The following is a 14,232-nucleotide window of genomic DNA, read 5'->3' on the forward strand; positions in this document are numbered from 1 at the left end:
TCAACATAAATATTGCAGTCCTTCTCATAAAATTCACACTTCTCCCAGATTCTCTGGGTTGTGTTTCTGAACCAAATATTTGCCCTCCCCAGCCCTTGCCTCACCAGAAACAGAATCCTTACTCTTCAGTGGCTTGTGCTCCATGATGATTAGAGAATAAAAACTGGAAAATGCTCTTATTATTTCTACGCCATTGCCAAGAAGTTCTTTTAAAGAAGAAAAGAATATCAAAGTGACACCTCAAGGCATATTCTAAAAATACATCTGTCCTTCTGGAGGGAGGGGGGGCAGTTTCCTCAGCAGCTGGGCCATTTCCAGGTCTAGAAGAAAACATTCCTTTTGCTTTGTCACTGGTGTGGCCGTTCAGTCCACATCTACTGGGAATACAGATGTTTGGCAGTTCACATCGTTTTGTGGCTCTTGTTTCATAATGCTCCTTTTACAGTGAAGGATATTTAAAAAGACCCTGGGGCTTCAGCTTCAAGTTCAATGGTGTCCCAGGGGAGGAAGCAAAAAAGTTCTGAGCCATGGGAAGACTCTTAAGCATAAAGGCCAGCAGGCACTGCTTTTGTGCAGCTGCCATTCAGCTGTGAAGAAGCCACTACGCTTAGGCACACCACAGACTCCACGCTCAAAATGATGCAGTACATGCCTAATACTGGCAGCATTGCACAGTCATCTGGGGGAAAGGATCCATCTCTTTTTTAAAAAAAAAATTACAGTGGTACCTTGGTTGTCAAATGGCTTGGCTCCCGAACAAATTGGCTGCCGAATGCCACAAACCGGAAGTGAGTTTGCGAACGTTTTTTGGAAGCCAAACATCCGGCGCAGCTTCCGATTGAGTGCAGGAAGCTCCTGCAGCGAATTAGAAGCTGCGTCTTGGTTTTCGAACAGATCCAGGAGTCGAACAGACTCCCAGAATGGATTAAGTTTGACAAGCAAGGTACCACTGTATTTGAGACAAGTATCAAAACACACAGAAGTTGAAATATACGCTCTGTGGGTTGTATCTAACAAAGCTGTACAACAGAACTTCCCCTCCCTTTTCCCTCTTCACAACACCGCAGGTCCTCAAAGAAAGTACCACACGGGGCACGGAGTATGGAACTAGCTCCCACCAGAGGCCATGATGGCCAGCAACATGGATGGCTTTAACACAGAATTAGATAAAATCATGGAGGACAAGGCTACTGACCCTGAAGGCTAAGTTCTACTTCCACTGTTTCTGAATGCCAGTTGCTGATAACTGCAGGAGGGGGAGAATGCAGTTATGAACAGGTCTTGCTGGCTGGCTGCTCATGGACATCTGCTTCAGTGCTGTGACAACACGATGCTGGACCAGATGCCTTACTGGCCTGAACCAGCAAGCTCTTCTTAAATCTGCTCTGGGGGTCCTCCTCAGCCCTCCGGAGCAGATTTGGTGTGTGCAGAGGGCACACAGGGTGAAGGAGAGGAATTTCCACTGCTCAGTTGGATGCCGTTCTGCTCATGCAATTACTTCATTGAATTCATCCCTATATAAAAGCCACCTTCCTGTAAGATCAAACCCATCTACAACAGACTGAAAAATTATTCCTTGTATCGGGGTTTAACCATTCAACTAGTGTCACAGAGTTCTTTATAAAAACAACTACTGGGCATTTGAAGGTTTATGGAACACTGTCCATTTGACTATTAAAAGGACATTCCATAATTCCCCCACCATTCTGGTTTCGGAGGTACCACCACGCAGGACTCCTCTTGTGATCATATGTTGACAACCATGTGCAAGCTGTTAATCTTAGGTTTCCCCTTAAAAATAATAACAGACGCCTGATGCTTTCCTGGCTGCTATCTATAGATCATTTGAAGGGAAAGCCATTTCAGCACGTAGACACTGTTTACGATGTGCGTGTGTTATGTAGGTATCTTGTACCTGAGGGATAAGCCTCTCCTCAAGTTCTGTCATTCCGCAGAAGATTTTCATTGTGTTTCAGTAACAAAATTTCAGGTCCTCTTCAGTTCAGGCATTATCTTGTGCACGCAGATCTGCATCCAGCACATCAGCACAGCGGAGAGCTGTCAGGCATCAGCTAAGGCATTTATCTGGGGGAAGCATATGGGCCCCGAACACTTGCTTCCCTGCCGCTGCTTCATGACTGTTCTTCATTCTATGCACATTTTGAACACTATTTTTAGCATTGTTTTGGTGGGGAAATAAGTTCTGCATTCCCACAGTCTCTCAGTTTCAGTAAAGGCAAAACTTATCTAGGATACTTTCACAAGCTGCTTTTAAAGAATGCAAAGGTTTCGTAAGCCTTAGTGGTGCTTCACACACGACACTGTTCTTACATTAAGGGTAGGGAAATTGTGACCCTCCAGATATTTAAGTCCAGAGTCTAAAATTAACCTAACTTGCACTCCTATATGCTACTTCAAAACAGAATGTGGTAGAAAGGGTGATCCTGGACACAGTCTACAACTACTTGAGTCTCTGTCAAAGAGCTGCAAGACAAAATGAGCTTGTCCTCTCGGTCCTGCCTTTTCAGGTTTGCTTCCCAGCCAGCCAAGTGCTGGATGACATTTTGGTCCTGTCATATAACACTATGGCTACCAAACCTGGAATGTTTTGCTTTGGAAGCTGATAATCATGATGCCAGCACCAAATCTTTATACTCCCAAAATCTCCACATTTACTGTTTCCCGAAAAAAGAAGCAATATCTTTACTCTAAATCCTCAACTGACTCGAGTTAAGCCTCTACTCCCTCATTAAAATGCCACTAGAGCCTCAAAGTGTATATTATACACATGCACAGTACAACATATGTTTTCAGAAAGACACAAATTTAATGGAACTTGGACAGAGAAATTCTGTACTTAGGTCCTGCTGTGTCCTGCTTCTGAAAGGAATTTGATTGGCCACTGTGGATACAGGATCTGGTCTGATCCAGCAGGCTATTCTTATGCTCTTAGATGTGCCCCTACTATGGTGTGATAATAGCCACTGTATCCAGTGTGTTCTCAGTACGAGAGGCGGGAAATACAAAACCAGAAAATACAAAGAAGAAAAATGTAAAAATGACCATGGGATATCTTGTGTTCTGCTAGCACAGTGGGGTTTCTGACAGATTCTGAAGCCCTTCAAGTGTCTCGGGTCTATATTTGTACCCTAAATGCATCATTTTTGGTGCATTCATTAAGCACTTACTATTATACAATACTAGCCTTTTTTTTAAAAAAAGAAAAAGTCACTTGGAAATTTCTCCTTTGATCTTTTCTGCAGCTGCCAGATAATGAGAATGTATTTAAGAATAAAAATATATTCTCATGTGGGGTGGACAATGCAGCCAGCTGAACACTTTGAAAACTCCAACATCTGAAGACTGAATCACACAATTGATTTCCTTCCCACTTTGTAACAATCTCTGCAATCCTTCATGCTGAGGGCCAGAACAGATGCGAGATGTCTGGAGGTGGTTGTTTTCTAAAAGAGAAACTTTAAAGCATCCATTGGAGGCTCTGGTATTGACCAGAACAATGGCTCTGGGAGTGCTTAACCCCTTCTGTGCTTTCAAAGCTGTTTTTAACCCCACTGGGGAGAAATCCAGTTACATGAACTCAACTTTATTGTTAAAGGTACCAGCGTGCTTTTGAATCATGAGTTGCTGTGTAAAGAGCCATTGTCGTCTGTCTTGCTATTCTGTGGTGGGGTCTGAGTGCAACAAATATTGTTCCCTTCCACACTGACTCTCCACCAACTGAGTCAATACGGTTCAAAGCGAAGATAGCTTGCTTGATTGTGTACTTTCTTGTTCTGAGACCAGCAACCACAGTAAACAGAGGTACCATGGTTACATATAGCCCATACACTTTAAGATTCTCTGACTGGGCCTTAGTGCTTCTGTAAATCTTAGAGTTGTGTGCCAGCTCCATACACCACACATTTCTCCATCCAGGCAGGCAAGAAGCCTTATCAGAGCTCAATAACATTTTCCAAAAAGGCATAGGGCTGTGGCCTGAGGAGAGTTCAGAGGGCCAAAGATTCAGAGGGCCTAAAATTCCAAGCCATTACAGTCCACACAAGGTAACTGAACTCCATTGCCTTTCATGCTGCCCAAATGTGGCCTCCAAGCAGTGTTCAAAATTTGCCAGGTGCATTTTGCACCTGGTTATCAGCCACTTGCAACCAAGTGAAGATGCCTGGGTACCAGGATGGCCCCTGATGGCTCCACCATCTGGAGGTGTATGCCTGGGGATCCTTGGATCTTGACTGTTTTCGTACACTAGCAACACATCCTGTAGAATTTATCTACTGTATTTTATCTGCACAATCAGAATGAACCTCAGTAACCAAAATGTTGTATTGAAAAATACGACTTTCAAGCCATCTGCCCCCAAAATGGCAATGAGGCATTCCATTCTGGCAACTGTAACCCTGGTTTAATAATAATATTATAATAATATAATAATAATTTATTATTTATACCCCGCCCATCTGGCTGGGTTTCCCCAGCCACTCTGGGCAGCTTCCAACAAACTATTAAAATACAATAGTCCATCAAACATTCAAAGCTTCCCTAAACAGGGCTGCCTTCAGATGTCTTCTAAAAATCTGGTAGTTGTTGTTCACGTTGACATTTAGTGGGAGGGCGTTCCACAGGGTGGGTGCCACTACCGAGAAGGCCCTCTGCCTGGTTCCCTGTAACTTGGCTTCTCGCAGTGAGGGAACTGCCAGAAGGCCCTCGGCACTGGACCTCCATGTCCGGGTAGAACGATGGGGGTGGAGAACCTCCTTAAAGAGCCATTTGGTGCTTAGCTTATATATCTGAATTTCTAACCCTGCCTCCAACCCAATTTCAGATGAACTGTGCCTTACAGCTGAAGCTAGAAGTGAAACCAGGGCCTTGGCTGTCAAGAGCCATGATCAGAGAGCAGGAAGAGGCAGACTCAGTAGTTGTCTCAGAACTGAGCCTCTGGCTAGCAGGACACTCATCTCCATAGCTGCACTGCAGACGGAGAGCCACAGATGCCTGTGATTCACTTCCCCTTCCTCTCTGAAACCTCCATGCCCAGGGCCAACTCTTCCACGTTAACTGTCCACTTCCCCTGTAATTTCTCAGATGCACACTCTCAAGCCCCTTTCCAGTCATCACTGTAACATTCCAAACTCTGCAGAAAGTAGAAGTAGATTAACTCTTTGAATGAGTAGCCGTAAGTAAGTCGTTCAGTAAAGGGAAGTCTTCTTTCTGCACATCTCTTTCTGCACAAAACTGCTCCATTTTGGGGAAGTTTTGCTCCTCTTTTCTCTTGCTTTCTGAGAAGTCTTGCTTGTAGGTTTTTCCCTGCTTTTGCACACACTGTACAAACCTGCTCTTCACGCCTAGCTGACCACATTCACAGAACTTGATTATTACATTGTCTCATGCTATGATCAATCATTAAGTAACAGACATCCCAAGCTCATGGAAAACAAACTGTACCTGCTCTCCATGCCTAGCTGACCGCATATACAGAACCCGGTTGTTATATTGTTTGTGCCAATTAATCCCTAGTTACAATTCAATTAGGAGGCTTCATGCCTGTCTAGTTCCAACTCCGATCCTCAGCCTTCTCTCCATCAATGATAAATGATCACATGTAATCCCCACCTTTCAGATGTAATTCCCGCCTTAGTACTTATGTTAACCAATCACAAGTTTCTGTGTGTATGTATCAACCAATCAACCACAGGCCCACCTGTGGCAATGCTTGCAATATTCAATAAAATAGGCTCTCAGGGTCCGCCCTGACAGACGCCTAGCTACACCTGCCTCTCTCGTCTCCCATGATTTTTCATTTCTACATCTGGTGACCCACGACGTGCCAGATCCCTTGCGCAGCCGAGCAGTCAGCCAGCCTCATACTTCACTCGACTGGAGAAGTCTTAGCCGGCTACACCGTGAGTATGGGGGGGGAGCTTACAAAGTCCCAGAAAGTGCATGCTACTGAACTGCTTCATTTAGTCAGACAGAGAGGTGCAGGTGCTCATGTTTCTTTAAAGGAAATTGAACGTTTGTTATGTGAGATTGCATTCCAATGCCCCTGGTACCCTGAGGCAGGTTCCTTGGGGGTAGAGACCTGGCAAAAGATTGGAAAGACCTTTTTTGCAGAGCCCAGGGCTCCTATCCACTGTCTGCTAACTTGGCAGAAATGCGCAGTTGCCGTGGCAAACTTAGGGCCCCTGGCCTCTCAGGCGTCTCCCACGGCTCCTGCACTTCTAACTATTGCAGACAATCCCCCTCCTTATCCTAAGCTTTTGCCTCCTGCACAATCCTGCCAATCCCTCCCTCCTTTGCCTGCTTCCAACCCATCCACCCCCCCTTCCTCCCCTCCTGCATCTGCTCATACAGGAGCTATGCCTCAGCCCACATCCATTCCCCCTTCCCCCCCTCCTGTGTCAACTCCTACTGGAGCTGTCCCTCAGCCCACAACCACCACCCCCATCCCCCCTTCCCTCCCTCCTGTGTTTCCTTTGCCTGCATCTCAGCCAACATCCACTTCCCCCCCTCTTTCTTCCCCCTCACTTTCTTCCCTCCCTCCTTCCACCCCTCCCTTGCCTACCTCAGCTCCTGCCTGTTTCACGGGAGCTGTCCGTGTTGCACTTTCTCAGGCAAGGCAGAAAGGGCTCCTATCCTTAGAAGAAGAGTCTGAGTGGACTGGGGTGTTGCCATCTGCTTTCCCTATTTCTTATGCAAACCCAGGCACAGCACAACAACAGGTGCTATATGAAACCCTTTCTTATTCTGTAATGCGAGAATTAAGAAGGGCCATTGTTGATTCTGGTCTCAAATCCACTTATGTGACAGGAATGCTGGAGGGAATAGCAACTGCTTCAACTGCAATTGCCCAGGTCATTTTGCTAAACAATGCAGAGCCCCTGGCAGGGGTGCAAACAGGAATGGTGATGCCAATAAGGCTAAGCCTTCCAAGAAATGCCCAAAGTGCGGTAAAGGCTATCATTGGGCAAATCAGTGCAGGAGTTCGGGAAACTCCTTAGGGGCCCCACTCCCGGGCCAGGACAAATAGGGAGCCCTCCGCCGTTAGTCTCCACTATTAAAACCATCTCAAAGGATACACGCTCTGATTTTACCATCAACTTAATTAATCAAAAAAACAAAGACACTGTTTTTACCTGGTGAAATTGTGCTTATGACCACCCAATTGGCAGGCCCACTACCTCCTAAAGTCGCAGGCTTAATTTTACCCAAATTTTCTGCGGCCAAAGAAGGAATCCAGGTTATTCCTGGTGTTCTGGATCCTTTATCCCACTCTTGATATCGCCGCTCTGTGAAATTGACTAACGATTGTGATGCTTTTGTCTCCTTTTTCAGTAGGTCTGAATATATCTCTTTAGTTGTTTCTCTCTTAGGAGTCCCTGGATTGGCTGTACAGAATCGTATGAACATTAATTCTTTAGCTTGTTCTGCAGAAGAAGCCCTGAATTTTACTTCACAAGCTTCTCACCTTTTGAATAAAGAACAGAGTGAATTTCACTATGGACTTTTACAAAATCGTTCTGCTATCACTATTTGCTGATGTTTCATCATTATGGATGTGAATCATTATGGATTGCAAAATCTTACACGCCACATTACACAAGACGTTGGTTTTTCTGGCGTAATCTCTTTCAATACGCCCTTGTCATTATATGCATCTTAATTTTGTTATGTTGCTTCCTTCAATGCGTTCCTGGCCTCATAAGTCTTTTCTCTCGGCTTCTCTCTCCCCCTCAACCACCTAATAAACTCCTTGCTGCCTACTTTGCGAAATGGCAACACCAACAGTAAACCTAAGGTGAGATGTGGACGGGTTTATTTTGGGCATGCGTTGGCAAACCACGTATCCCGAAGTATTCTTGTCCCATCGAACCTGGCGAACTTATTTTGGGCATTTGTTGGCACACCACTAATCCTGAAATATTTTTGCCTTATTTACCCAGAATGCCTCGCAAACAAGAAAAGAAAGGGGGAGATAAAGGGAAGTCTTCTTTCTGCACATCTCTTTCTGCACAAAACTGCTCCATTTTGGGGAAGTTTTGCTCCTCTTTTCTCTTGCTTTCTGAGAAGTCTTGCTTGTAGGTTTTTCCCTGCTTTTGCACACACTGTACAAACCTGCTCTTCACGCCTAGCTGACCACATTCACAGAACTTGATTATTACATTGTCTCATGCTATGATCAATCATTAAGTAACAGACATCCCAAGCTCATGGAAAACAAACTGTACCTGCTCTCCATGCCTAGCTGACCGCATATACAGAACCCGGTTGTTATATTGTTTGTGCCAATTAATCCCTAGTTACAATTCAATTAGGAGGCTTCATGCCTGTCTAGTTCCAACTCCGATCCTCAGCCTTCTCTCCATCAATGATAAATGATCACATGTAATCCCCACCTTTCAGATGTAATTCCCGCCTTAGTACTTATGTTAACCAATCACAAGTTTCTGTGTGTATGTATCAACCAATCAACCACAGGCCCACCTGTGGCAATGCTTGCAATATTCAATAAAATAGGCTCTCAGGGTCCGCCCTGACAGACGCCTAGCTACACCTGCCTCTCTCGTCTCCCATGATTTTTCATTTCTACATCTCAGCCTTCAGTGGAGCTTACTTCCTGGTAAATGTGACTAGGAGCACTGTCTTAGAATGGCAGGCCCAGATAAAATTAGGCACGCTCATCAAATTTCACTATTCATCACAGTACTTCAGAACACAGCCAGTCAGACGATTCTTCCATCTAGCTTAGGATTGTCTCAATCAGAGACAGACAACATCTAGATGTTGTTTGACTAGAACACCCATCATCTCTCCTGGGGCTGAAGGAAGTTGTAGAGCAACAACCTCTGGAGGCTACCACATTGCGTAACCCTGGTCTGCACGGACTGGCAGTGTCTCTCAAGGGTTTTAGAGAAGGTGTGTTTTTGTTGTTGTTTTTTGGTATCTGGAGATTCCAGACAGGGCTGACTCTGGGCTGGATAGTGCCCAATTGTGGGCCTTGTGGCATGGTTCTGTTCTACAGCCAGCCTGTAGAACCTAAAGACCTATCACTTGGCTTCCGTATCACAGAGGTGGACAAACCATGTTGCTCCCAGCAAGTCTGAATTCACAAGGTCAGTAAAGAAGGTTGTCAATCAGTAAAGCTGGACCACTCTGGACCATGCTTTGACAGCCCCCATCTCCTTAACATTGAAACACCAATTGCCTCATTTGCTACCCCAACACATGCAAAAAAGGTGTTACTTGGTATAATAACAATTGATTAATGTTAATAAAATTTCAATATGAGTATGCATTTAAGCAATACCAGATTGTTTCCTACAATTCTAGACATCTAAAAATATAAAATACTGGGGAACTTGAATTCATCTTTGCCATCTGATGAAGCAAGAATAATGATTAATAGGATGTAATCATATCAGACTACTAATTGTAATGATATACAGAGTTGGTATAGTCAAGGCCCACGCATACCTGTGTGGAATGCATACCGGGCATCCATTTTAATCGTTAGGATTTGCCTTGCACTTGAACCCCAAAGCAGGATGGGAGCACACAGCAAAAAACGAGTATACCAATACAGTATGGTGTAAAAACAATTTGAAACCTGTTTGGGGCACTGCAGTTAGTCTGTAGTAAAACAAGTGAGACATTAAGATTGGGCTACTTTCAGCACAAGCTACTGGGGTAAATGATAGACTGCTAATCTGACGGGTGATTCCCATCTCCTGACCTTATCCTTGACTTTATCAAGTATTTTAATATTTGCATGTAGACTGAAGAAAATGCCCCCAATGCCTATGGCAAGCTGCTGTTGAGAAACTGGCTCTGCCTTCACTTTATCTGCCAGGCAGATAGCAGCACATTGTTCATGGTCACTGCACTGCACACCCATCTCTTTTACAGACATTTGCTGAGGTGTGCACTTTATCTAGTTCACAAGTCTTATGTGCAGCTCTCCCTTCCATAAACATCTGGCTGACATGGGAGCATTAGATGGATTTTTATAGATTCCGGGCAAGCGGATTAAGGGCAGAATTCACACAGCCATCTTTTATCATACACCAACTTCCATCTAATTGGACTGAGTAAAAAACTGCTAATACAAGTGAGCTGCAATGGTTTTCTTCTCACGTTAATTCTGTTCCCATGAATAGAGAAAAGGCATGTCAAATGATAAAAGCTTATCACTTGGTAACTGCTCCCTTAAGAAGAACAGGCCTTCTGTGTAATCAGGAATGGTAAGTCTAGGAGAAGGTCCATAGCTCAGTGATAAAACATCTGCTTTGCTTGCCAAAGGTCCCAGGTTCAATCCCTGGCATCTCCAGGTAAAGTTGGGAAAGACTCTTAGTCTGAAACCCTGGAGAGCCACTGCCAGCCAGTGTCGGCAATACTGAACTAGATAGGCCAATGGTCCGACTCAGTATTAGATTCCTATGCTCCTTGAGGCTTCTAATTGTTATATCAGTTACAGATCTTAAATTCTCAGTTCTTCTCTGGTTGGACAGCATAGGGTTTGTCTCTGTTTCAAGTTGCAGTTTCCTTTCATTTGTCAGTGTCAGGAGCCAAAGTCAGGGGCAGATCAGCAATAAAATATCCGGTGTCAATGAAGTTAATTCTTTATCCAAAGAAACCAGAACAGCGCAGGTCTAGTGATCACAGCTACTCTTCCCAGTAGGTCTTGGCCCAGTGAGGCAGTTGTGAGGACTGAAGGTTCCCACTCTCTAATGCTCCTCTCCTGGTTCCTTCCCCAACAGCCTAAGACTCCTTCATCTTGACTCTCTTTGCTCCGTCCTCTTAATTTCTATGTGTGTTCTGGGAGACCAGGGGAGAGGGGAGCTGGTCCCAGCAGAAGGGTGAGATTCCCTGGCTTCTTTGGTAGCCTGCCTCCACTCTGCCTCTGCTTCCACCTCTGAGTCTGGGCTGCTCTCTGCCACAGCCTCTTCCTGCTCACTAAACCCTGTTACTTCTTCAGCTTCTGACACCTACTCCTCCCAATCTGCTCCCTCTTCTCCCTCTGCCTGCTCATTGACATCCCACCACCAATCCCCTGGCTCTGAGCCTTCTTCTCCTGGGAAGGCTCAGATCACTCTTCTGCATCCAGCCAGTCCATGGAACTCAGTTAAAAATCCCTTTCTAAGACATGGGGAAGAGTTACCAAAGATGATGTTTTGTGGCACACCCCCCAACCAATGTCCTCTTGGTGTATTGTTTGACAAATTGCCTGCTATGATTCTGAATCAAAGTTTGATTCAGACTACATTTGACTACAAACACTGACTGCAAACCAAAGTTTATTACAGTTTCCAATGCCAGACTTGTACTTTGGATGGCAAATGTGAACTCTTACAACAATACATAACTGCTTGGCTATAGGTTTGTGAGTGTGTGTTCAGCAGCAGTAAATCAGAAAGAAATCCAAATATACCCCCCCCCCCAAGACCAGAATTTAGAGGCCTAATCTTAACTATGGCAGAATAGGTCCCCCCCCTTTCTTTTCTGCAACCTGCCTTTGATAATATGAGAATGTGAAATCTTAACAGGGATTACTTTTCCAAAACTTAATAGTACCACAGCACTCTGTGTCCAATCTAAACTGCCAGGTTTCACACTGGACACCACAGTTTGGGTAGTGGTTCGCTACCTGTGAGGCATCCCAAAGCAATTTACAATATAATGGCATATATAAAACCAGTTTTTAAAAACTGCATATGTAAAAACAGTTTTTAAAATTATAAATAAAAAAACAGTTGGAAGCAACAGCACACACACAAAATCAATTCAAATCCAAAACAGAAAGCAACTGGGATATAGATTTTAGAAGGCTTGTTGGAAGATTAATGCCTTTAGCAGTAAAGGTCTAAGGCATGAAAGATTCCAGAAGATAAATATCAAGTCCTAAGAGCATAATATCAAATAGAGTTGCTGATCAAATACTGTCCAGTTCCAAAGATCAAATGACATCTGTGGAATACTGAGCTCCAAAAAGTTCTCAGATAACATCAGCAATTTAATACGACTACAAGTTAACTATTCTGATATTTAAATATCAATTGCCAATGGCTCTCAAATGTTGAAACTGACTATTCTATACAGAAATAAAATATATTAACACTGAATATTTAGCAAATCTTCAATATAAATATTGACAAATGAGGATGTAGCAGAGGATTGAGGGATTCCAAGTGTTCCCCAAACTCTTATTAATTAATTTTGTATACTGCCCTTCACCTGAAGATCACAGGGCAGTTCAGAACTATTCATGATGTAAAACTCACTCTCAAGCATTTGCTTTCCAGAGACCACCTTTTCAGCTATCTAAATATTATGGAAAATTCCAGAGTTTGGTCCAAGGAAATGGCTGTAAAAAGAGGTCATTGGCTGGGTTGTGTGTGTGTGTGTGTGTGTGTGTGTGTGTGTGTGTGTGTGTGGAGGGAGAAAAACAGAGACATAGAGAGATTGCAGAGTATAGGCCAGTCTACTTGCCTGACAGGAAGTCTTGAAAAAGGAACTGCAGGAAAATGCAGTTATTCATGGCAAAGAGAAAAGCTGCGAGAGAGCTTCACAGCAAATGGACAGAGAGTGTTGAAAACACCTTTGTCGTGGCCTTCATGTTTGGATTTGGCTCCCAGATGGTTCTGGCACTGGAACTAATGCGGAGCTGTTCACAATCAGCTGTCCTGGGAAAACTTGGTTTCATGTGTGTTTTCCCTAACAAGCAAATAGCAGCTTTGGGTTATCAGCAGGAAAATGATAAGGGGAGTGGCACTGAAGTCCCCTCCCCCCCCCAGTGTAACAGTTCTAAGACAGTTGGATGGTGTCTTGTACACTTCCTTCCGCCAAGCTGATGCCAAAAGTATTGCTCTGCTTTCCAAAGGACCACATCAGTGAGGCTGGGGGGGGGAGGTGTCTTCTCATTCAGGTAGCCCATGACCTCCATGCACGCTGCCCAGTCTTGCACCCTAAATAGGTCACTTCGGTGCTAGTAACTCAGCAAAAACAACACAGGAGGCAGCAGTTGTGAGTTACTGGTCTTTGCAGCTACAGCAGGTGCTGTGATTCTTCAGCAGGTTGACTTGAGCCCCAAAGCTGCACTCAATTTTTTTCTGAAAACAGACAGATGCCAACAGCGGGCTCTGATTCCCCAATAGTAAAATTCTGCACATGACCAGAGGCACTGTTATGATAGGTCTTAGACACTATACAAAAAAGATTAAGGGATTGAGCCCTGGCATACAGGAGCAATAGGTCAGCTAGGATAGATTTTTGCCACCTTCACCAGCCTCACAATTATGGGGACCAGGGAAGAGGTGAACAAAGGCACACACAACGCACCTCCCCTCCCAGGTGTGGCCTACCTTTGCTTTGCCCAACCTGATGCCCTCAAGATGTTGTTGGACTACACTTGCCACCCCTGATTATTGGCCACGCTGACTGGGGCTAATGGGAACTGTAGTGTGAAACATCTGGTTGGACCAGGTTAGGGAAGACCATTTGAAGTGTCTGCTGCAACACTTCAGCAAATTCACGACATTCCTGAAGCCTGAACTGGCAGTGTTACAGGGGCCACATAATACCCACTCTGAATTTGTAAGAACTTGATATTTTAGTGGGGCAGCAACAACACTATTCATATCAGGCAGGTGCCTTTGCTGAATTCTTTCTGGCTGCTGATAAAAACATTTTTGTGTAGACAAGCCTGCCAGCTGTTTAGAAAATAACTTTCTTATTGTTATCTTTTAAATTATTGCAGTTACTTTTCCTTACTGATAATTTTATTATATTAACTTTTTTGTTTTGTTTTGAAATCAAGCAGTGTACATATAACTTGCAAACATTAAACTTGTGTGCGTTCAGCTTCATGCCCTTGGATAAATATATGGAGGCAAAAAGAGGACAGACATTGGGGGGGGGGCCTTTGGCAATCCCACCCACCTAATGTGTTTTGACTAAGCACGATTTTGGCTTTATGCACTATCTCTGGAACGTAACCCTGACATAAGTTGAGAGTTGCCTGCATAAATTCCATGAAATAAAATAATTAAAAGAAAACTTTGAGAATAGTGACTGGCGATTAAGAAATTATAAATCCAGGGGGCACACAGTCACAGCGTGCCATCTCAGCCAGCCTATTCTCTGCCTCAAACACAGAGGCACCAGTTCTCAGTCCGCACAATTACGCGCTGATTCAGCCCGTCTACCTACCAGGATGGTCGG

This window comes from Podarcis bocagei (assembly GCF_964188305.1).
Source record: "Podarcis bocagei genome assembly, chromosome: 5".
Lineage (NCBI taxonomy): Eukaryota > Metazoa > Chordata > Lepidosauria > Squamata > Lacertidae > Podarcis > Podarcis bocagei.